The 21709-nt window shown below is 43.5% G+C and overlaps 1 protein-coding gene and 1 long non-coding RNA gene across 3 annotated transcripts in view; both read right to left on the bottom strand.

The window, feature by feature from the left end:
- ASIC2 (acid sensing ion channel subunit 2) overlaps positions 1-21709 on the bottom strand; it is a 515886-nt gene that overhangs the window by 248329 nt on the left and 245848 nt on the right. The gene's annotated exons all lie outside the window — the stretch shown is intronic.
- The window catches only part of LOC140662328 (uncharacterized), a 116017-nt gene continuing 96348 nt past the window's right edge, over positions 2041-21709 (bottom strand). Inside the window, exons 4-5 of the long non-coding RNA XR_012046057.1 lie at positions 3933-4100; positions 2041-2248 (exon numbers count right to left, since the gene is read on the bottom strand). This is a non-coding gene — a long non-coding RNA (uncharacterized lncRNA). The remainder of the gene's footprint in view (positions 2249-3932; positions 4101-21709) is intronic.

The raw sequence follows: 21709 nt of genomic DNA, 5'->3' as shown, positions 1-21709 counted from the left end.
TTACCAGAAAGCAGCGATATAAACCAATCTGGAAAAAAGGCAGGAATACAGCCTTCACTCCCCTCTCACCCACTCTGCACTAACTAACTAACCTCTGCACTCCCGCCTTCTCTTGGTGACTATAGTGATCTCTGCTGCTTTTGCACAACTTGCAGACCACCTACATCAGAAGGATATCCCCCCTTTCCACCACATTCTCTTCACAGGGATGTAGATGCCAAGACAAATGGCTTTCACCTTGCCTTGGCTAGGTCCGGAATCCAGATCCTCACCTCCCCAGTTTCCCAACAAAGATGAGTTCTGCAGCGGAGGCAGGGGTCTGGCATTGGGTGTCATGTCATGGTGAGCGGGACTATCACCAGGGGCTATTTTGCATCGTCTTTCATTGCTATCTTAAGCAAAGCTGTGCTGAGATATGTCTGATGTGTCACAGTTTTGCCTCTATGATGCAAAGCCAAAATGGCCTAAAGTAAATTTTGCTGAGCATTATGGAAATTAATTCTCCAGCCTAGCTGATCAGGACTGCACTGACAACAACCAGGAACCATGATACAGAAGGTAAATTACTAACTAATAAATGGCAGCTGAACAGGTATCAGGGAGGCAGTCAAGGCTGCTTGCTATTATTTATCATTTGTATTGCAGCACCACCTACATGTTCCTGACACAGAGCACAACTCTGTGGCATCAGGCCCTGAAGAACCACAAAATACAAAGGGTGTTTGGGGTGTGTTGCAGTTCAAGATTAAAACACTTAAATGCAAATGTATACGTGTGAGCTAGGGGCTTGGCTGAATTGCTGAACCTGAGCATCATGGCCTGTATCACTCTTGATTTCCAACATCCACGCAGGTCTCCCCTAGGTCTTAGGTCACGACTGACAGCCTTGTGCAGATATCTCGATGTCAGGTGGCACTGTTTGGGCAACTCAATCAAGCCCTAGGTTTTCTTTGGCTGTGGTGTTAGCTTAGGCACCAGATATGCCTGTTGACTCTTACATGTGGTCAACATATGTTTAGGTCCCCTCTTTGGGGACTGAACCCATCTGTTCTGCCCCAACAAGTTTCTAAAAGGAAATACAAATGCAGATACATGAAAGTTCAATTCTTCTCATCCAGATTTGGGGATGGGGATCATCTGAATAAATGTCCAACAGACACACACACAGAGGAGTGCATTCCATCTCTTTCTAAAAATGACACCTATATCTAGACAGATGGATTGTGTTCTGTAGTCCATTCCCTGAATTCAGTGACCACCAGGGAACTCAGGACAACTCGCTCATTTGGAGACATGCTGTAGATATACTCAGTCCCTGAGATGAATCCCATCCCTTGTGAATTCAGACAGAGGGATGGAAAGGATCAAAACCACAATGGAATCATACTTGTCAGCTCAGTATAAGCAGTCTTAGCCTTCCACATTTCTTTTCATTCAGATTTTCTAACTGCCTTGGGGAAGACAAGTTTTTTTTAGAAAGGAACTGGACAAATATATCAACTTAAAAGATCTGGATCAATCTGTTAAAAAAAGAAAAAGAGTCTGTTCAGTCAGTTCTCCATAAAGAAGAAGATGAAAATTTGAAAGTTAAGTATTGGCCCAATCATGATGTTCTTCTAAGCCTTATGCTGGAGATACTATTAATTGTAATTCAATTGCTCTAGTGCTGGGTAGCAGCCAATGCTGTAATGGATTTTAAAGACAAAGTAGCTGCTATTTTGTGTAAGCGATGCTGGCGATGCAAATTGTCCTAATGGCATAGTGGTTAACCAGGACACTGGAAAGCTCAAAGAATGATTTTACCCTTACAGGGAGTTTTAACATTAAAGAAGCTGTTTAGAAGGTAGCAGCAGTGGAAAGAAGGTGCCTCAACTGAGGCAGCTTTGAAAAGTCAGCAGGAAAGCAAAGGTACTCATGAGAGAAGAAGGGAGAAGGACAGAGGAAGGTTGTTTAACAGCATGAATATCAAGGCAGAAAAGCAAAGATGCCTCTAAGTACATGGAGAATTGTTTGGACAGAGTTCTTCCAGCTCACCAGTTTTCCCATTCAGGAAAAGAAGTAGCATAACCATCTTCCATGGTCAACCTGCTTCTGGTGTGTCAGAGAGAGCAGGGGAGCACTGGAAGCACTGCCTCCTCTGAACAGCCCTTAGAACTCAGCTGGGGAATGGCCTGGAGGCATTGCACAGAGGGATGCATCTTCAGCCCCATCTCCAGGTGTCCAAGGCTGGGAGAGGTCAAAGAACACCCTGAAAGTTGAACACAGTGAGAGATGTGCCAGCATTAGGGAGGAGAAACGTGCAGTCAAGAGTATGGAGAAAACATTGATCCTGTTCCACTCAAATAAAAAACGTATTTGGATGTGGATAAGCATCTAGCATTGTTTCATAGCAACCATTCTTCTATTCTTTGGAAAAGAAAGACCTTAAAGGGCAACAATGGAACAAACTGTGCTCCAAGGGCAAGTAATATTAAATATGAGCCAGACCATGGCTCAAACTAGAAGTCTCTACCCATGCCTAGGAAACATCCAGCTTTAGCTAATGAGCTGTTTGCAAGACACCCGAAACAAAGGCAAACAAATGTAAACAATGGCCTCAAGCTACAGCTTGTAGTGAGACTTTTTGTATCTGCACTCCCAGACTATGAAAGATAGATCTAAGGTTATAAGCAGATCGCTATAAACTTAAAGCATTAGTCCCAAAGTTAAGTTTTCTCTTCTCTGCATACAGCCTGCCAGTTTAAAGCTTTTTTACAGCTTCTGCTTCATCTGTGCTTCAGTTGTGCTCTCTGAGTTTTTTTGTTACTTGGGATTACTTTTAAATTCTTTGTGTGAGCACAATTCCAACTGGAACTGAACTGTGATTCTCTGACTGCAGGGTATTGTGCTTGGTTATAAACTGTAAAAGGAGGCACATTGAATAAATGGCTGCGATTCTGAAATTCTAAGCATGGGAAGGAGGAACTTGGGGCAGAGCAGACCTATGAGATGTGATGATTTTTTTCTCAAGGTTTTTGCAATAGCTCCGTGAATAGAGCATAGGATTAGGACATGAAAGCCCTAAAGCAAATCGCTGCTCTGTCCTGGGAAAAACAGGGACTTGAACTAAACTCTGCCATTGCAGGTGAAAGATAAAACATTGAAAAGTTCTCTCACTGCTCTGAATCACTAGGCAGGTGCTTCTCTAAGCAAAAGTCCATCTGGACCCATTAAATATGAGACTCCAAGGCCACTGGTCTTAAATCTGGCATCATGCTCCCATACAGCCATTATGACTCTAATTCGAAACCTCCTCCCAGATTTCCCACTACTGATTTTATTGCCAATTTGACCATGACCAAAGAACATATTTTTTTAATTGAGTGTATTCTAGCCTACAGTGCTGTTTCCTCCATATAGTCCAGAGGAGCTGATTTCTCCCTGTTGTCTCTGGCACAAGGTAGGGAGGAACTGATCTGACCTGGTGAAGTCCCTATAGCTAATCATTAACCACAGGAGCACAGTAAGGTCACAGATGATTAGAACCAGCGAAGGAAGGAGCAGTCCCCAGAGCCCAAATGGAGAGGACAGGGCAGATGCTACAATGGGCAGAAAGGTCACCTAAGTCCACGCACGTGTTGTTGAGAAGGATCATAGGACTGGGCCCGACCTCATCACCTCTGTTTTTCACAGTCGCTGGGTTTTGATTAGAAACTGTTATAAAGCAGATGGAAAATTGTAGGCATGTAGGCATCTCCACTGGAGCCAATCTTCTTAAAATTGCCCAGGCTCCTCAAATGCCATCTATTTTCACAGGATTAATCTAAATATACAGCATGAGGGGAAACAGGATTCGCCCCACTAACACTGCTACTCGGGCTTGTGTGTGAGATGTGATGGAAATCAATAATCCCCCTGGACTCCAAAATCTCCAAACTAACTGAGCATCTCACCTCTACAAAGGACATTCGCCGTGTTCCATAATGGTGGCTTTCCTCCCTCCATGTAATGGATAGCTGCCTGAAGTAAACAAGGTGTCCGTAGTCCTGTCACTAGGACACTAGTAGAGTCAGCATGGGAGGCTCCCACGGGTTCTGAAGTGACCAGGGAAGTCTTACTTTCTTTGAGAGGATAGAAGAGGTAAATATCTATATATTAATATATAGATATAAATAACAAATGAAGCATGCAAACATAGGAATTTGTTCATCACGAAGCAGAAAGGAATACACATTTCATGCAAACAGTTGCAATTTTTCTGCCTTCTTTTTTTTTTTAATTTGATTATCTCTGCTGATTAGCCTTTTCCGTGGGAGTCAGAGAATGACTGGGCTTGAAGGCTGAACTCCTGTTCATCTCAGCAGAAGCACTGCATCAACTCAGCCTGGGCAAGAGGCAGGAAACTGGTCTTGTCCTTACTTGACCTATTTTGTAAGCAGAAGACATAAACCTGCAGAGCTCTTCTTGGTATTCATAATTACCCTGAAGGATTCCAGATTAGAAAGAGAGGGGTTGGTTTATTTTGCCCTGCTGAAAAATCCTCCTTCCTGTAGTATTTTATAATCAGTTTGCTCCTAGAAGTGCTTTGGCCCAAAGTCAGGCCCAGAAGACACAAGGTAGAGGAATAAGCTGTAATCATAGTGGTGGCTAAGACATCACTTGAGGGAGACCTTCACTGCAAACAGCTGAACTGAGAGATGTGAAATTCTTCCTCAACTTTTATGTTTGTAATCTAAAATTATGTTGCTGAAGAGAGTCTGATTTATGTGTCTAGAAGGGAACATGATTATTATTTTCCAGTGCCTTTCAGAAGCACCTGAGATGAAGCAAGGACCAAACAACACTGCTACATCAGAAGAATTAAATTGTCTCTTTATTTTAAAGCTTCACAGTAAAATTAGCAGGCTTTGAAATTTCACTGCTGCAAAGAGATTGGTTTCTTTCTTTAAATCTCCCCAAAGATAATCTGGATAATACATTTTTTAGGGATACAAAGTCATCTAGTTTCATTTCCTACTCACTGGGGGGAAAAAATATGTTTTTAAATGGAAAATTATCCATTTTGAATGGAATCTGAATATAAAGGCCAGTTAAGCCCCTTCAGAAATAATCAAACCCATGTTATTGTCAACTCCTTTAAAGAGACACATTTCTACAATAATTTCTGGGTTATATTCTTGATCCCTTTCTTGTTGCAAAGCCTTTCTTTCTATTGCTAAAAACCATGAGTTTTGTGAGTTATGACGGTTCTTTGCTGGGTGTTTTATGAGGTAAATACATAGTCCTGTGCACACTGCAACATTTTAGTTGAATCATTTCTGTACAGGCAGCACATTCAGCATTGTTTAATGTCTTTCAAACCAACCCCATACTGATGAAGCTGTCATAAATGACGGTTTGGGCTATTACCCAGGTTCCGTTTATAAGGTAGTTCAACTACTCCATATGACACAGAGCCTCCAAAATAACCTTAGCTCTTCCTCCCTGCTTTCCAAGGTACTCCCCTTCCCATAGCAGTATACAATAGACAGAAGTGGAGACATCTTCGCTTCTTGTGGATTTGGGATGCTCGAGGAACAAGGCTAAGAGGAGAGAAGGCCAATTTTGTGAATAGGAGAGAATTAAAGCTGTGGTAGGTCTCTCTGCTGGGGCTGGTAATGGATCCAGAAATCTAGACCGGACCCAGAAAACTCAGCTGCTTGGCAAACCATTAATGACTTCCATGACAGAAAGGAAGAGTCCTGCATAAACCTCCTCAGCTTTCCCCATCCTCCTTAAATCTCCCTCCTCCTATAATGCCTGCGAGGCTCAGCAGTTGCTCAGTGCTAAGGAGCATGCAGGAAGTCCCAGTCATTAGTATCTGGGCTCTGACTGAGCAGGATAGCAAAAACTGAGTCTCCAGATGACAAAATGATTGATTCCAAGTGCCCCTAATACCTCTTAAAGGCCTAGTTCCTTACATCACCTTCTCCCGCACAGAAATAGCAACTGTCAATCAGCTTTAACATGATACTCACCATCAAGAAAAAACAGTCTAGTAAATGAGTAAGTTACCCATCTCCGAGGTGCTCTGAGCTGTCATACAGAAGGACAGGTCTTTGGTGCGACAGCAGCACTATTATTGCTAGACAAAGCTAAACCCAGTAATTCTGACTGGGACATACTCTGGGAATCAGCGGTTCAGCTGCTGTTATTGCAATCTTGTGGAGACTTCGTCAGGAGGAATGAGCCGTTTCATTTTGGTCTCCTCACCCCCTTTGTCAGAGTTGGAGAGAAGGTTCCCTTCTTCCCTGGAGGAACTGCCTCTAAGGTACCTGTCTCATCTTACTGGAGCAGCTTGTCTTGCAAAATCCCTGCCGTTTGCAACCACTCTTTCCCATAAAAGGGATTCTCATCTGTATTTTTCTGAAGTGCAGGGTAACTCTCAGACCCCCAAATCTTCCTGATATATTTGTTTTCCCACATGTCTCCTTATACATCTGCAGGCCTCTAGCATCGGTTTACAGGGACTGTCATACCAGAGAATGTCAGACCTTCTTGTTTACAGGTTTCTGCTAAATAAAAAGCCATCAGGTAGCAACTAATGTGTCAGTGATGATGCCCTCAAATGTATTAATACAAAATCCAGTTTAGAGACTGATTCAATATATTTTGCTCTTGATAGGGAGCAGGTGTTATGTTAAGCGGAGGTAAATTCACTTGGACTACTCTTTATCTTGGACAAAATGAGGAGTCATCCATCTAAGGGTAGATGTCTACAGTATAGGCATCTCCCCTGGAGCCAACCTTGCTAAAATCACCACATACTCATTGGAGGTCTAGTCAATATGGTCAGCTGTACCTACAGAAATGAAGTCAGATAACTCCATGCACTGTGCTCTCTACGAGGAACTCAGGCCCTTAAAATTGCAAGGCTGGCTCTTCAGCTTCATAGATTTGTGACTTTTGTTCCCCATTTTCCCCTATCTTTTTTCACTCAGTCTGAGCCATGCGCTTCATTCTACCTAGAGTGCAAAATTCCTCAAATTTCTTCACTGCAGTTTCTCTATTAATTCTCCTTCTCGAGACAGCAGAAAGCTATTGCAAACAGAAAGTGCTTCAAAATGATCTGATGTCAGAAGAAAAAGCTTTCTCTTACCATCTTCCTTCCCCAGAGAGCCTAAGTACAGCAGGTCTTTTGAAGGCTGAGGAAGGGATCTCACCCTCCACATAGTCAATGCATAGATGGTGACTGAGGGAAGACAGACTCAACTAGCAAATCACCAGCTCCTAGGATCATCCCCCGCAATTGCGGTGGTGTATGCTGGGGCAGCACCCCAGGCATCCCCTTACGCCATACTGGGGCACAACTGACCTTCTGCCACTCCATTGAGTTACACTGACTGCCACGTAGCATGGGCTTTACTGGGCCAAGGAATGGGAAGAAAGAAGGCAATTTTGCTCTGCTTCCTGAATTGACACAATTACAGCCTGATCTGGTTGCCTTTATTCTGTGTTAAATATACCCTGAGGCACTGCTGAGTTGAGAGTAATGCCTTCCACAGGGCATATACCACCTGAATGGGGAAAGAGCCAAGATGGTTTCTAATCAGTGACCATTACATTGGCTTGATTACCTATGAGTAAACCCTCTTCAGTCCCTGGCCTCCAAGCTGAAAGAAAAGGCAGAGATGACCTTTAAAAGCTGAGCTGAGATTACAGTAATTGGGCAATAATATGAAACAGCAAATACGAGTCAAAATGATCCCTTTGACTTCAGTGAGAGGAGTAGCTAATGCATTTGGGAGTGTTCTCATTATTTCCACTTGGCATCGAGATTTTAACTACATCTGCTCACACGTTAGGCTGTTAAGTGGATCACTCTTTCATACAAGGGAGTAACATCACCTGTGAACAAGAGCGAATCAGTGTGATTGAGGCAACCAGATGTCTGGAGTTCTGTGATTAGAGCTGCATAGATAACTGATGTTTCAGTTCACTGACCAAAACCCCCCAAATGGGAAAAAAATGTCTATTTTTTCTTTGTTTCTTTTTTCCTGGTATGATAAGCTTTTCACCAAAATTTCTTTCAGGTCAAATGAAATATTCTGTATTGTCTGCAATGAATTATTTCATTTGGCTTTCAAATTGCAGCTTCATTGCTTGCTTTTTGTTTTCTCATGTATGAATGGGAGGACCTTGGACACCACCCACTCAAAATATTGTTTAGAAAAGGCTGAAATGGGAAGTTTCAACTTTTAAGTTTCTTTTTCACTGAAATAGTCAAATGAATTTAACACAAATGTGCAAATACATTTAATCATTCCAATTCCTGAATTGTTACCAAACAAAACACTTGAGCTATGCATTTCTTCTTGTTCTTTGCCTTCATTTTTGTCTGATCTCTGTTAAATTTCCAAATTATTTATATTTTTAGATGAAGGGTTTCACCTCAGGACATATTGCCATGCTGAACATCCTGAAGAAGTGATACAAACCAGATAAGCATCAGGTCCCCATCGCATGGTGCCTGGAATCCAGACCTCTCTGCTTTGTCTCTGCTTGTCCTACAGCTTAATCCTACTGAAAGAGCCTCAGTATTAAGATCCTCCAACACTAACCCACCTACCCCTTGCCACTGGCAGGCATCTGGAACAGATCGACTACCAACTCTTAAAGCATTTCTTCAACTCCAGATCTTACTAGAGTCTCTTCCATGCAGAGGCATGATGGCACCGGCAATAACATTTTCAGGCCCAATCTCAGTGAGGTGCATTCAGGGTTGTGGCATCTACATGTGCGCAGCACTTCTATGTGTTTGCTTGAAATATTGATAGGCTTCACGCGTGCTTGATCCTATTTATTCTTGCCCTTTGAAAGTAGAGGGACCCTTTGTTTTGTTTCTTGTCCACCAAACCATTTAGAGGGAGAATTTTGAATGACTGACTGCAATGCCAAATGAGTGTGGCTTTTTAATGACAATGCAGTCATTACTGAGGTCATTTCTCTTGATGTCTTAAGGGTAATCCATCAAGATTTATGACCCTGTATGTGTAAATACATAATCTAATCATCACATACCTTTAGTCTCCAGCAAATGCATCTCTTCGGTTCTGAGCAGACAGACAGGTAACCGAAAGTGTTGCAAATTTTGCCTTGTAGGACTGAAATGATATTCTTCCAGTCAAGGACCACTGTGTTTTATTACCATGAAAGCCCCTGGTTCATTGGGTGACCTTAAACAAATCATTTAACTTCTTATGTGTTTGTGAACCCAGCTGGAAAACTTCACACAAAACCATCCAGCAGGCAACTTACAGCAAGCCACATGCCGTGCTTGCATTTGAGCTTTCCTCAGGGAAATAAAGCACAAATGAAAATTGCAAACCATAATCAACCCATAATAAATGTTTAAAACACATGCTGGGGTCCAGAGAAAAGATTGAAATTTAAACATGAAGCAAGCCCGACTGTCAGTTACTTTTTTTTTTTTTGTCTGTAATTTAGCCCCGCTTAATTCTTCTTGAGTCTCAGTTTCTGCACGCATGCTTGGTACTTTTTATATTATGACCATATGGGTTGGATGAACTAATTAATGAGCTGACAGCAAGTTGCACCATGTTCCCCATCTTAATGATTTACCTTGATATATCTGTCACCTTGAGGCTTAACCAAAACAACTCAGTCCTTCTTTTACTGAAACAGGAGAGAAGTGCACACATCTCAGCACACTCGCTGACCTGCACCCAGCCCTGGCACTGCTGTCTTGGCACAGCACTGGCATGGGCCCAGCAGGCTGGGTAGAGAGTCAGGATATATCAGCTTTATTCGGCTTGATGTTTTAGTTGGCTCCATGGGTCACATCCGCCTGGAATATACAACACGGATGTGACCATAAGATGGCAGATGTTCCCAAAATGCTAATACTTTGAAGAGACATCAGGATAGCCAGTCCTGTCTGATTACACTTAATTTTTAGCATTTCATTATATGGCAGAACTAGAGACAATAGAATAGGCAGCAGAATCGATTTCACAGGGAGAGGCAAGACCAAAGGACCACATAAGGCTGGGTAAGAACCATATGATAGTATTGAAATGCCAAAGAGCTGGAAGTTAGCCCAGTAGTGGACATCTGGCATTCCCCCTCAATTCCTTAAGTGGGGACTTGATGCACGTGTTACTTGCATGCTGGTGTCTGACCCAGAAGATTCACAATCAAGCTACAGCTTAGTGCAAGTTTGGGAGGAAAAAAAAAAAGATGTAGAAGAAGAAAAAAAGCCTTTAAGATCAGAGATGAAGTTAAATACCAGAAATAGTCTGAAAATACATGTTAAAGGATGTCAAGCTGGGGAAAGTGCTCTTAAGGTAATAGAAGAATGAGTACAAAATGCAAACTAATAATGAGACATTTTCCCCAGAACCCACCCTGATGAAGAGCTGGTGAAGTGGAGTTGTACTTTGCCTTCCAGGGATAAACTCAGAATCAGATTTTGGGTTCAGGACAGATCAAGAGGTAATGCAGAGAAGAATTCATCAGGGAGCTCAGCTCCCAGGGAGGTAGATTATCTGCTGAAGCGGCAATGGAAGAGAAATCAGGGAACAAAAGGTGAGGCAGCTTGCTAAAAATCAGGGACAAAATGATGAATAAGAAAACATTAGCAAAATACATGCTATTCTTATTATGTGCCAGGCAGGAGGGAAGCCAGTAACCTAGGAGTCACTTTTAATTTAGCACAAGATACTAAATTGTGCTAAAAAATGCATCAGAATTCTTTGATTTTTCACAGCAGATCCAGAAGCTTTGTGCAAAAAATAAGAAAGAAAGCCCAATCTGAAGCAAATAGCTAATGGCCAGTAAATGTTGGGCCTTATTCAAACAAAAATTCTTTTAGATGCAAGAGGCTTGCTTCAAATGCACATGGGGTTCTTCCCTCATTATTACTCATAGGAGTCAGTGGATTTGAGCTGATAAATTGAAGGAAAGGGATTGGAAATGTACCCAAAGCAGTGCTTGTCTCAGATGTGAGAGTCTACGGAAACACATCACCCAACCATCATGAGTGCAGTAGCATGTGTGAATGCTAACCTAGCAGGTCTTGCTGAAGAGTTCAGACTGAATCTTTTTTTTTAAATTGAAAACTGGATTTTTGGTGATCTGTGTGTAAAATACCTCTTCTCCCTATAAAGAAAAACTTCCTGCATAATTCATAAAATGGCAAACACAAATAAGTGTGGTTTTTTTCTTACTGGGGAATATTAACAACAATCATTGTGTGGTAGTTTGAACAGAACATTTGGGAATTCTTATGAAACATTTTGGAGGAATCAAGGATATGTCACTCTTTCTACAGGCAGTCCATCATTTCCTGCTCAGTTCTGTGGTACACGTTCCCAAAATAAGCACTGCTGAAACACAGGCAGTGGGAAGGGTATTGTCTTCACTGGCAAGCTGATAAACGAAGAGGCGAGGTTGTGAAACTGTGCATGGATAAAACAGTATTTAAGGCAGCATGAAGACAGCGGTGAAATTGTTTCCTGCAAAGCAGCACCATGAAATAAAACAGGACTCCAGTATGTGAATTACCCAGTGATACATAGTGCAGAAATTGGGTTTCCCCTTTCTCCAAAGCATTTGAAGAACGGGAAATCAAGTTTCCAGCCCCTACCAGCAGCAGGAAATCTGACTAAACATGGATCAAATGGAAAAATTGTTTTGCAGCAAGCCAATCGTCACCCATAACATTTCTGTGCTACACAGGCTATAAGCTAACTATCTCCATTTTTCTCCTAGGAGATAAGCATGCTATCACATCTCTCCCTACAACCAACATCCGCTCTACTGCATACGTACCACCTACCTTTTCTTTCAAAGATGAACTAACTGATACATCTCTAATTAAACTCTGAGCAATCATCCTCAACTTGTATTTAGCTTTCAAATCTCATGCTTCTATTCCAGACCTGAATAATGGCAAGTGTGCCTGTAAGCTTCTCTGCTTTTTCCAACTATACTTGATCTAATACAAGATAATACTTCTACCTAAAAGCCTGGTCTCACTGTAAAAAATCAAACCCCTCATAAAACGCATTATAGTTGTCCCTGTGGTTTTAGTTAGCATGCTTGTACCTATTAAAATCCATATGGCAATGGGACAGTAGCTGTATGGCCACTGAAGACATAAACAGGGGGACCAATGTTTCATGCTCTGCGGTCTAAGGAGTTAACAGAGGCTTTGTTCCTCCAGGGGATTTTATCAAAGTCATCAGACCTCAAGAAAGACCTCAGACCAAAGATCAGCTCAGGTTAGACAAAGCTAATCTGTTCTTGGCCATGCGTGTACTCTCAGGTACTGCCACTTCCCACTGTCCAATGATGGACCAGGCTCTGCCGTATTTGGCTCGGTAAATCCTGGAGACAGATGCCTGAAAGCTGGTCAGAGCTGTTTGGCTTTCTAACCTTGTCCAGCGTGAAGCAGTCTAGCAACTGCCCTAAGCAGAAGCTGACAGGAGTTTTCAAGGGGCCCTATATCAGATGGCTAATTTAGAGGCTTCTGTGCATCAGTACACATCCCTCTCTGCCATACAACGCCTGAGAAGGGGCATTTGTAAGCAGGTTAGAGCCAGCAGAGTGGCAGGTACTGCTCACATGCCTGGTGCTGTCTGAGCTCCAGCCAAAGGGGTACAGATCTAAAATGGAGAACTGACCACAGAAACAGCGATAGGGGAAATAATCAAAGTCAGGAAAGTCTTGGGGGAAAGCTCTCAGCAAAGGGAGACAGAGGACTTCAAACTGCCCCATTGTCCCTGGGAGCCTTTGCTTCCCAAGTGGGGGGAAATGTCCTTGTGACAAAGGCAAACCCCAGTCTTGGTGCTGCGGAAGGTGTAGAAGAGCAGAAACAGGCTGGGAAGACCCGATTTAGGAAGCTCGTGCCCCTATTCTCACCCTCTGGTGCACTTAAAGCTCTCAGTACACTGTACCTCCTCAGGGTCCACAATCACTCTGGTGAACGGAGGCTGCTCCAAAGACAAGGGGCCCCCAGAAGACCAGAAGTCTGCTTGCCTTGATGACATTATCATTAAGTCTGCCACAAAGTGAACTAGCCCCTACTGACCCTGAGCACGGCCAGCATTCAACTGCACCCACCCCTGACACCCTGTCATAACTACTATGATGGATTCCATGCCTGGGCACTGCAACAATGGAATGCATTTTGTAAATGAACTCAATTAATGTGCTGCTGATCAGGGCTGCATCTCACTAGGCTGTTGGCCAAAAGGGCTTTCTCTGCTGCCTCCTCTGTAGGAATGGCAGGAAAGACAGCCTTTGCACCGACTGCTGCAGGATTGTTTCACAAGGCTTGTTCTCCAGAGCTCCAAGTCCAATGTGGAGCAATACAGTTCCTGCATTTTCTCTGTTAGACTAACACACAGTGTAATTGCTCTCCCAGTGAAGTTATTTTCCTTGCAATTATAATCCGCAAAGTTTCTCCTGTTAGTCTTTCTTGTCTCACTTCAATCAGTGACTCCTCCACCCCTCTGTACTCAGTGCATCACCCTTTGAATATAAGGGATGCCCTGTGAAACATAATGAGACTGTTATTCCCACGCACTCCATAGCAGGGCTATCAGTTTCATTCAAACTCTATTAGCCACTTACAATTGCTCTCAGAAGCTTTTCTGTAATGAATTCACCCACCTATTGAGAAAGATTCTACAGAACTCAATTTCCTTCCGCATACCTTTCTGTCAGCCTATGAATTCCTCTCCCTGCCCGTTTCTGCGTTGCCTCATTCATTTCTGCAGGAGGGCAATCGGGAACCCTGCAACCAAACTCCCGTTAAGCACACGGACTAAAGGATTCTCAGCTTTTTCTGGTGCTCAGCTTACTAATGAAGGATTCCCATTGACTCCAGTGAGCCCTGGATCTCTGCTGCCGAATGCCTGTTCAGTAATATCCCATGCACTCAGCACTCAGCGCCCTGCGCTGACAGGCAATCGTTGGGAGAGCACAGCTCCCAGCACAGCGTCGGTGGCCAGCGGCTCCTCTAGAAACCTGTCCAAGCACTGCCAGGGCACGCGGGAGCTGGCAGACACGGAAGAGGAGTTTGCTCTCCAGGGTTAATCATTCCTTGTTGTCTCTGCTGTGCCTCTTAACAAGGCCTAGTGTGGGGGCTGCTTCTTTGATTCAGCTCATCAGGAACTACGATAGGGCCACTGCTCTCTCCAGCTGGGTCCCCAGAGCAGGCATCAGATAGAAATAACTAACAGCCATTTATCACAGCAAGTCACCTTCAAACCAGTGAGCTGAAGAAAAGCCCTCCCCTACCAATACCCTTGCTTTGAGCCTTCCAGGCTCTGCTGATTGTATTAATTTCCTTTAGAAATACAGTAATGTCACCTGACATCTCTTAGGGCAAACAGTGGGAAACAATTTGAAGTTTCACTCCTAATGAGAAGCAAATTGCTGTCTCCAGCCTGTGTTCTGGACTAATGATAGAATCACATCAGGCACAATTCATAACTCGGGGGAGGAACAGCCAGCCAGCTAGAGGAAGAGCCACTGAGAAGCCAAGTGTGGTGAACTGTACATCACTGCACCCATTACGGGGTGAAACCGGAGTTAGTGAGTGTAAATCACAATGTCAGCTTTTTCTGACAGATGAAGAACGCAATTATCCCTTCACTAAACTGATACAATTTATTCAGCGTGGGTTTACCTCCCTTTTTTCAATTTAGAACTAATTTGTTTGAATGGATTTGATTACGGGCACAAAGATTAGGGCAGAGCTGTAGAGAAGCAGCTGCTCCAGGTGAATACTTCCTTCCACGCAAGAAGGGGAATTCAGATCTCATAATGCCAGGCCCCACCATTGCTCCAGGGCCCAGCGATGTTTGACAGGCTTCCCAGGAAGCAAATCCTAACCCTTTATAATCCCTTACTAATGAGCACTGGCTCTTGCCAACCCTCAGCTCCTGATGCTTTTTTCAAGCCGAGTGGGTAGTCCTGTCTCCTTTCATAAGAGTGGGAAATTCAGGCATACAGCAGGGGAAAGACTTGCCTGTGGCCAGACAGGATCAGTGATGGACTAGGAACAGAAGCCAGGTCTCCTGAACTTAACTATTGAAATTGCTTTCTTGTTACTAACATTTCTGATTAATTATATGGTGCCACATAAGAGGGAGAAGGGGTTCATTGCAGGTGCCTGCAGTAGTTTATGGATCGAAGCATGAGATTTGATTGTCTTTAGCTCAGCTACCAATTCTAATAATGAGAAAATCCAAGGGCTATATTTAACACACTGCTTCTGGTGAAACTTGTCACAGTTTCTTCCTTTTTGCTGCATTCTCTGTTCTTTCGCTCAGCATTGCTCAACAAAATATTCTTTGGATTTGGTCTTTTTGTTTCCATGATGCCTCTGTTCTCTGCCTGCCCTCACCCTGCTCCTGTTCCAGCTGAAGCAGATATACTTCAGGTATACTGTATCTTTATTTGAAGGGCTCACCTTCTGGATCATACTGCCCTGGCGCAACAAGTGATCATGAATCAGCACAGAGCTGCTACAGTGTGCACTCAGCCGGCAGGATCTTAGGGTTACAGGAAGTTGAACTTCACCATGATCACTCTGAAATAAATGTACCTGTGAAAAATGGTGTGCTTGGAGAGAGAGGATGCTGAACTAATTAAGAAAAAGCAGTTTCCTTAATGTGTTGCAAGGAAAATTCAGAATCAACCTGAACTTTGGGAATATTCCAAGCAAACATTTCATGAGAAATTTTGCATATTGGGGGTTTGAAAGAGTAGAAGCTGCTCTATGTGAGGTTAGGATCATCCTTATTTTATACAGTCATGCCCCCACAGAGCAGCAGACCTGTTTCCTTGGAAGATGAGGTCTCAGGAGAGAAAGGCATCTCGAGCCCATCTAGTTCCTCTTTATGAAGACAGTTATTTTATGACTGTTTCCAGATGTTTCCTGCTGTATCACTACTGCCAGTGATGAAGCTTTGGACAGACCCCGTGGGAAAACATTACATTCCTCTAATGCCACTTTACTGCTATGGTAAAGACACACTAGACATACACTAGACACTAGACATCCATCCATCCCTACTCCAAACCAGCCCTGTAAGTGAACATTGAGGGCGTGGGCTGTAGAAGAGCATACAGGCAGGGGTGGAAGGAAAGGAAGACCAGCTGCACTGCCAACATCCACATCATTCATCCCGAAACCACGCTGGCCTCGGAGCTGCTCTCTTGCCGCAAAGAGCAGCATCAGAAAAAAGGTGGCTTGGTGGCAGCTACAAGCGCATCCCTTCCTAGAACAAACAGCCCTGATCTTAGGGCCTGTGGGCACTGTGGAAATGAAAAAGAACTCCCTTAAAATTAGACCACTGGCTGTTCTGAGATACAGGGGATGGTTCCTCTCCAGCAGCTCACAGTCTTCTCTGTTTTCTCTACCTTAGCTTATTTATTTTGTTTCAGCCACAGCCGCTAAGTAAACCACTAAACCAACCAGAGCTGAACAAGCAATTAAAAATGGCTGCTCCAGGCCACAAGCAGCTTTTCAATTATTCGTTTGTTTATACCCCTCCCCCCCCACCCTCTGGTATTGCTTTATAATGGATAATTTGTTGAAAACAGCCTCCCAGACTTCAAATCCTTAACAGCAAGTCGGCTGGAAAAGCAGAACTTCCCACAGCAGCTGGTGCATCTATAGCTGCTGTGAGCCCTGTGCAGGTGAAGATTTGAGGACTCTCTTGTAAAGCTCAAGGACCTGGAGAGCAGGTGGGGGTCATTCCTTGAAAGAAATATTTGGTTTGTTTCTGTTTAATGAGTGTTGTTGCAACCAGTATCCCTGCTTCATCTTCTGGTTCACCGGGACCATTCACATAGGATGTCTAGCATATTGTTTTGGTTGCCATACAGCCCATGATGGGTACCCATCTAAAGGATGATACCCTCAGCACGCAGAAGGTGGCTGACAGTCTGTCACAAGGAAAAGGCTTCTCCATTTCCACATTTGGATCAAGTCAATAGTATTTGCTTTCAGTCTTATCTTATTAGTAAGGCCAAAAAGTTAAGGGTCCACCTCTCAGTGGTGGATATTGGATAAAATTCCAGCAGCTGCAGTCCAAGAAAATCTCAGAGCTCCGTCAAGCCATGGTTTTAGGGAAGAGGTGGCATATGGGCCACTTCAGAGGTGTCATGAAGCCCCATGCAAAGTGTGTGGATATCACATCAGTGATGAGATATCCCAGATTATGGCAGCTCCTCAAAAATCACACCAGATAGCCAGAGTCAGGACCCAACAAGAGGTAAGAGGGAAACCACTTGTCAAGCCCCATGCACCTCCAGTTACACCAGGGGTAAATGCTTGTGGGGCTGTGCTGTAACCCAAGGCTGGGAACGGACCTAACTTTCAACCAAAGATACAACTGGGGATCTGGTGCACTAAAGCTTAGGGAGAGACCAAGCAAGTAGAGGAGGCACAGATGAGGAAAGAGCAGAAATACGTTGCTGCATGTTGTGAGCATGCAGCCATGGCTTTTATAGACATAGAAAGTCCAGGAGAGCCAATGCACAGCTGCAAATTCACTGACTGCCCAGAGCCCAGTATGATCAGTCATTCAGGGAATTAGAGGAAGAAGCTGTCTAAGTTTGAAATACAATTTAAATTACTATCAGCTTAAATGTTACCCTGTTGAGGGCTCACTGACAGCAAAATGTGACCGTGCATTCTGGGTACTATAATCAATTGGCCAATACTTCCATTTTTAAATCATTTGTTCTGTTAAGCTAATATAGAGCCAACATTTTTATGAACCAGTGGTTGGCAGGGAAGCTCTCCTGTGAGCAAAGCCGGGACTCCAAACTTAGCTCTGTGACAGTTCAAGTGCCACAAAACCCGCTTTTTTTTCTTTTTTCTTTTGACATTTTATGTGCGTGTTCAAACAAAAAGTTTGAACTGATGCTATCTGAAGTGATTGGAGGTCCATAGACTTAAGCTCCTTTTCATAATATCTCAAGATTCTTCTACCAATTTGGAGTTGTAACAAGCTAATTATTGCCAGGGACTTTGGCAGGAATGTCCAGTTCAGGTTTCAGGAGCTTCTGTGATTCCATTAATGGCTTTCTTTTATGGGACATTAACTAATTTGGAACATAGTACAAGAAAAAAAAAGCAGCAGCATCATTTCAACTTCTGCATCATAAGTTAATTTGATCATTATTTCTTTTTAAAGTTATAGCCCAAGCACTTTGGAAATTACTCATGAAATACCATTTCTCACTTCTATTTCTAGATTCTCTGCTGATGTAACCCCATTGACTTCAAAGCACTTCACACTAACAGTGAATTTGGCCATGCAATGAACTGAAGAAGAAAACCCATACCCTGATATGGACATTTTGCTCTATTATTTGAGCCCTGGGGATCATGTCCCTTGCGTATAGCATGCCTTTGGTGCTGCAAAACCCTGAACGAGAACATTTTCCCAGAATTAATTTCTGAAATGCCTTCCCAGATGTCATAAGCAAGCTATAGAAAATGTAGAACAAACCAAGGTAGAGGGGTGAAAACATGATTAGACTCATACTTAAGATAGAGTTTTCAATGAATAGCCATCAAAATGAAAGGATGCATTGACTGTGTTTCCACGTGGGTCTGTGCGGGCACCATATTTAGCATTTGTCACATAACCAGGTGACAGAGCAGAGGAGAGGCTTGTGCAAGCTGAGAAACAAAAGGAGATGGTTCCTCATACAACAGGTAATACACCTCTGAAGCTTCTTGCCAAAGGTGTAGACACAGGTCACGAAGGCTCAGGAGAGACTCAAGCAGCCAGGGGCTGGGAAGGCACCTATGGAAAGTGTCACACACACTTACCCTTTTCTCACACCCCCCAGTGTGTGGCCACTTTTGGAGGCAGGATACTGGGCTGGAGTGACGCACAGTCAGAAGCAGAAGAGCATTCCTGCTATTTTCGGGGAATACAGGCACTCTAGAAGGATGTTTTTGAAAAACTGGGTAAATTAACTTAAAAAAATCAGGATGACATTCAATAAGAAGTTGTCCTAGGTATTATTTATCCTTAGACTGGAACATCAACTGCATAAATATGTGCTAGATAAAACTTGTCAGGCAGCAGTTCTGCACAAATTGATCTGAATGGTTTAGTGCATCCCTAGGGGAACATAAACGAGGAATGCGATGCTGTTGTAGCAAAGGCGAAAACCCTCCTGGGATGCACCAACAGGAGAACAAGGCAAAGAGAAATCTGTCTGTCCTTCTGCTGTGCTGCATCAGCACCAAATAGGTCCGAGCTAGAGGCCTAGGTGTGGTACTGGGCTCTACCCTCAGGAAAGCTGTGGACTGGCTGAGGATCCAGAAGAGAATTGCATGAATTTTCAGGACCCTACAAACCAGCCTACAATAAAAACATGGAATGAGATTCTTTAACATAATAAAAAGAGAAGGGCAGAGATAATAACAGTCTGCAAATATATAGGGAGCTGCCGCAGAGAGGACAGGAACAAGCTGTTCTATGTGGCCAGTGAACAGGACAAAAAGTTGCAGCTAGAAATATTAGGTTAAACGTTAGGAAAGCATTAAATAATTTTACCAGTAAGCACTGGAGTAGATTGCCTGGGGAGATGGTTAGAGTCTCCAGCATCAGAGGCATAAGCATAGACTAGACAAACACATAATGATTCAGTACAGTCAATCCTGCCTTGAGTAAGAACTAGAAAAGAACTACACAACCTCTATGGGTTCCCTGCAAACCTTTGAACGCTCACAATTTTCCAAAGCCTTGTGCTGACCCTTTCTGTAAACGCTCTCTATGCACTACAACCTGCCATTTTCATGGGTAGGTATCTTATAACCCGCCATTTTCATGGGTAGGCATCTCGGCATAAAATGCTTGATACAGTCAACTCACAATTAGTTCCAGTAATGAGGGGGTGGGTTAAAACACCCAAAGCAAAATACTTATGATATGCAAAACATATGTAAATTAGGTTGCAGCAACAGATTGAGCACATTCACCTTTGAAAAACTTCTGAAGACATTAACATGGCAAGTGGGAACAGCTTTAAACACCAGCAGACCAAGAGCTGGAGTAAATTAAATGTGCTCTACATCACAGCTGCTTTGAAGCTAACCTGTAACCATGAGTGCTGGAGGAAAACAGGGCACAAAGAAACCACCACATGGACACTCCACCTAAGGATGAAGGCTATTTTGATCTAGATGCATCCTGCAGAGTATTAGATCCTTAACTGAAGTGTTTAAATTAGGAGCCCTGTTTACATTTGGTGTCTGAGCTCTGCCCATAGACAGTAGAGAGAGTGAGGTCCTTCCGGAGGGATTTCAGTCTAGACAGAGCGAGCCACCCTCTGTCCCTGGGTTGTACAGTGATCCGTTGCTCCTTATTTTTACCAGGTTTCTCACTTAGGTGCTTCAGTTACAAGCATTAAGCTAGGTAGGATGTGTCTAGACCTTTGTGACTTCTCCTTGGCTCAGAGCCTAGAGTTTTCAAGACGACATTATTCTAGCACAATAAAAAATAATAACTAAACCACCTGTTCTAGGGACCATCTGTCTCAGGGGAGTAGTACAAAATATGATTAATGTAGGACTGGAAAGGACATTCCAGCCGACTGCACCCCAAGAACACCATTTTATGAGTCTACCAAAATTAATTTTTCAATTATATGTATTTCTTAATCTCTGCTACTTTGGTCAGGTAGCTGTTCCACAAGCTCCTTCTCATTTTCTAGTCTATTCGGGTTTTTTGTGCAAAGTCTGTCCTATAGGAGTTCCTCTGCCACCCTGGGGCCTGCCCTGCAGTGTATTTATGGAGTTGATCTTATCTTCCTCAGCGGGCAACAGCTGGACTCACTCTTGCTAAGAGTTTTAAGAGAGAAGCCAGATGCTGGAAAGGCTGTGGGTCTTTATCTCTTGGTCTCAGTTGTGCCACCTTGCAGACAAATAGTGGTGAGATCTGGAGGTGACACTTTCATGGCACCCAATGTTCAGCAGCTAGTAGTCCTGCCTTGCCTGCTGCCGATCTCCACCCCACAGTAGATACATGGGCTGGTCCGTGAGCTGCATCAGGCAACTAAACTGACATAAACAAAAAATGAACATAAAAACAAGAGAACTGTTTCACCGGCTGGTCTGCAATGGCTGGGGCCGTGTGTGCAGCATGGCACGGGGGGGTGAATGAGGGCTGAACAGGCAAGAAAGCTGAGTGCCGGGGGGAATTATCTGATCTGGCATTGAGTTGAATTCTTCATAGAGTTAAACCACAGCCTGAGATGTGTTAGTGGCTCCATTACCCAGACACTACCACAGTTTACGTATCTCAATCCACCCAGCAGGAGCCAAAGTGAGTGTAATAGAAAGCAAATTACGGACAGACCAGCAAAGAGGTTAAAGTTAAAGATCATTGTTATATATTGATCCAGCTAATGCCTTGGAAATAGAAGTTTAGAGACACATGAACAGTTTTCTGCACAAAACCAGTGTTGAATTTAATAGTTGAATCCTATAGATGACATGTGGTCCTTAGCAGGCAGGCCTTTCTGCTGGGGAGCTAACTGCTGGTGACAGCAAGGAGCGCTCTGAGCCTGCCCTGGGCTTCACAGGTGACACAGTCACTACAGGATCATTACAGCTGTTCCCCAGTTTGCTCCCAAAGCTGGTTCTGGGCCTGATCTAGACCTTACACTGGGACTGAGGCCATGC

The sequence above is a fragment of the Ciconia boyciana genome, chromosome 22 (assembly GCF_034638445.1).
Source record: "Ciconia boyciana chromosome 22, ASM3463844v1, whole genome shotgun sequence".
In the NCBI taxonomy this organism is placed as follows: Eukaryota; Metazoa; Chordata; class Aves; order Ciconiiformes; family Ciconiidae; genus Ciconia; species Ciconia boyciana.
This window is presented reverse-complemented; position numbering and strand designations above follow the sequence as displayed.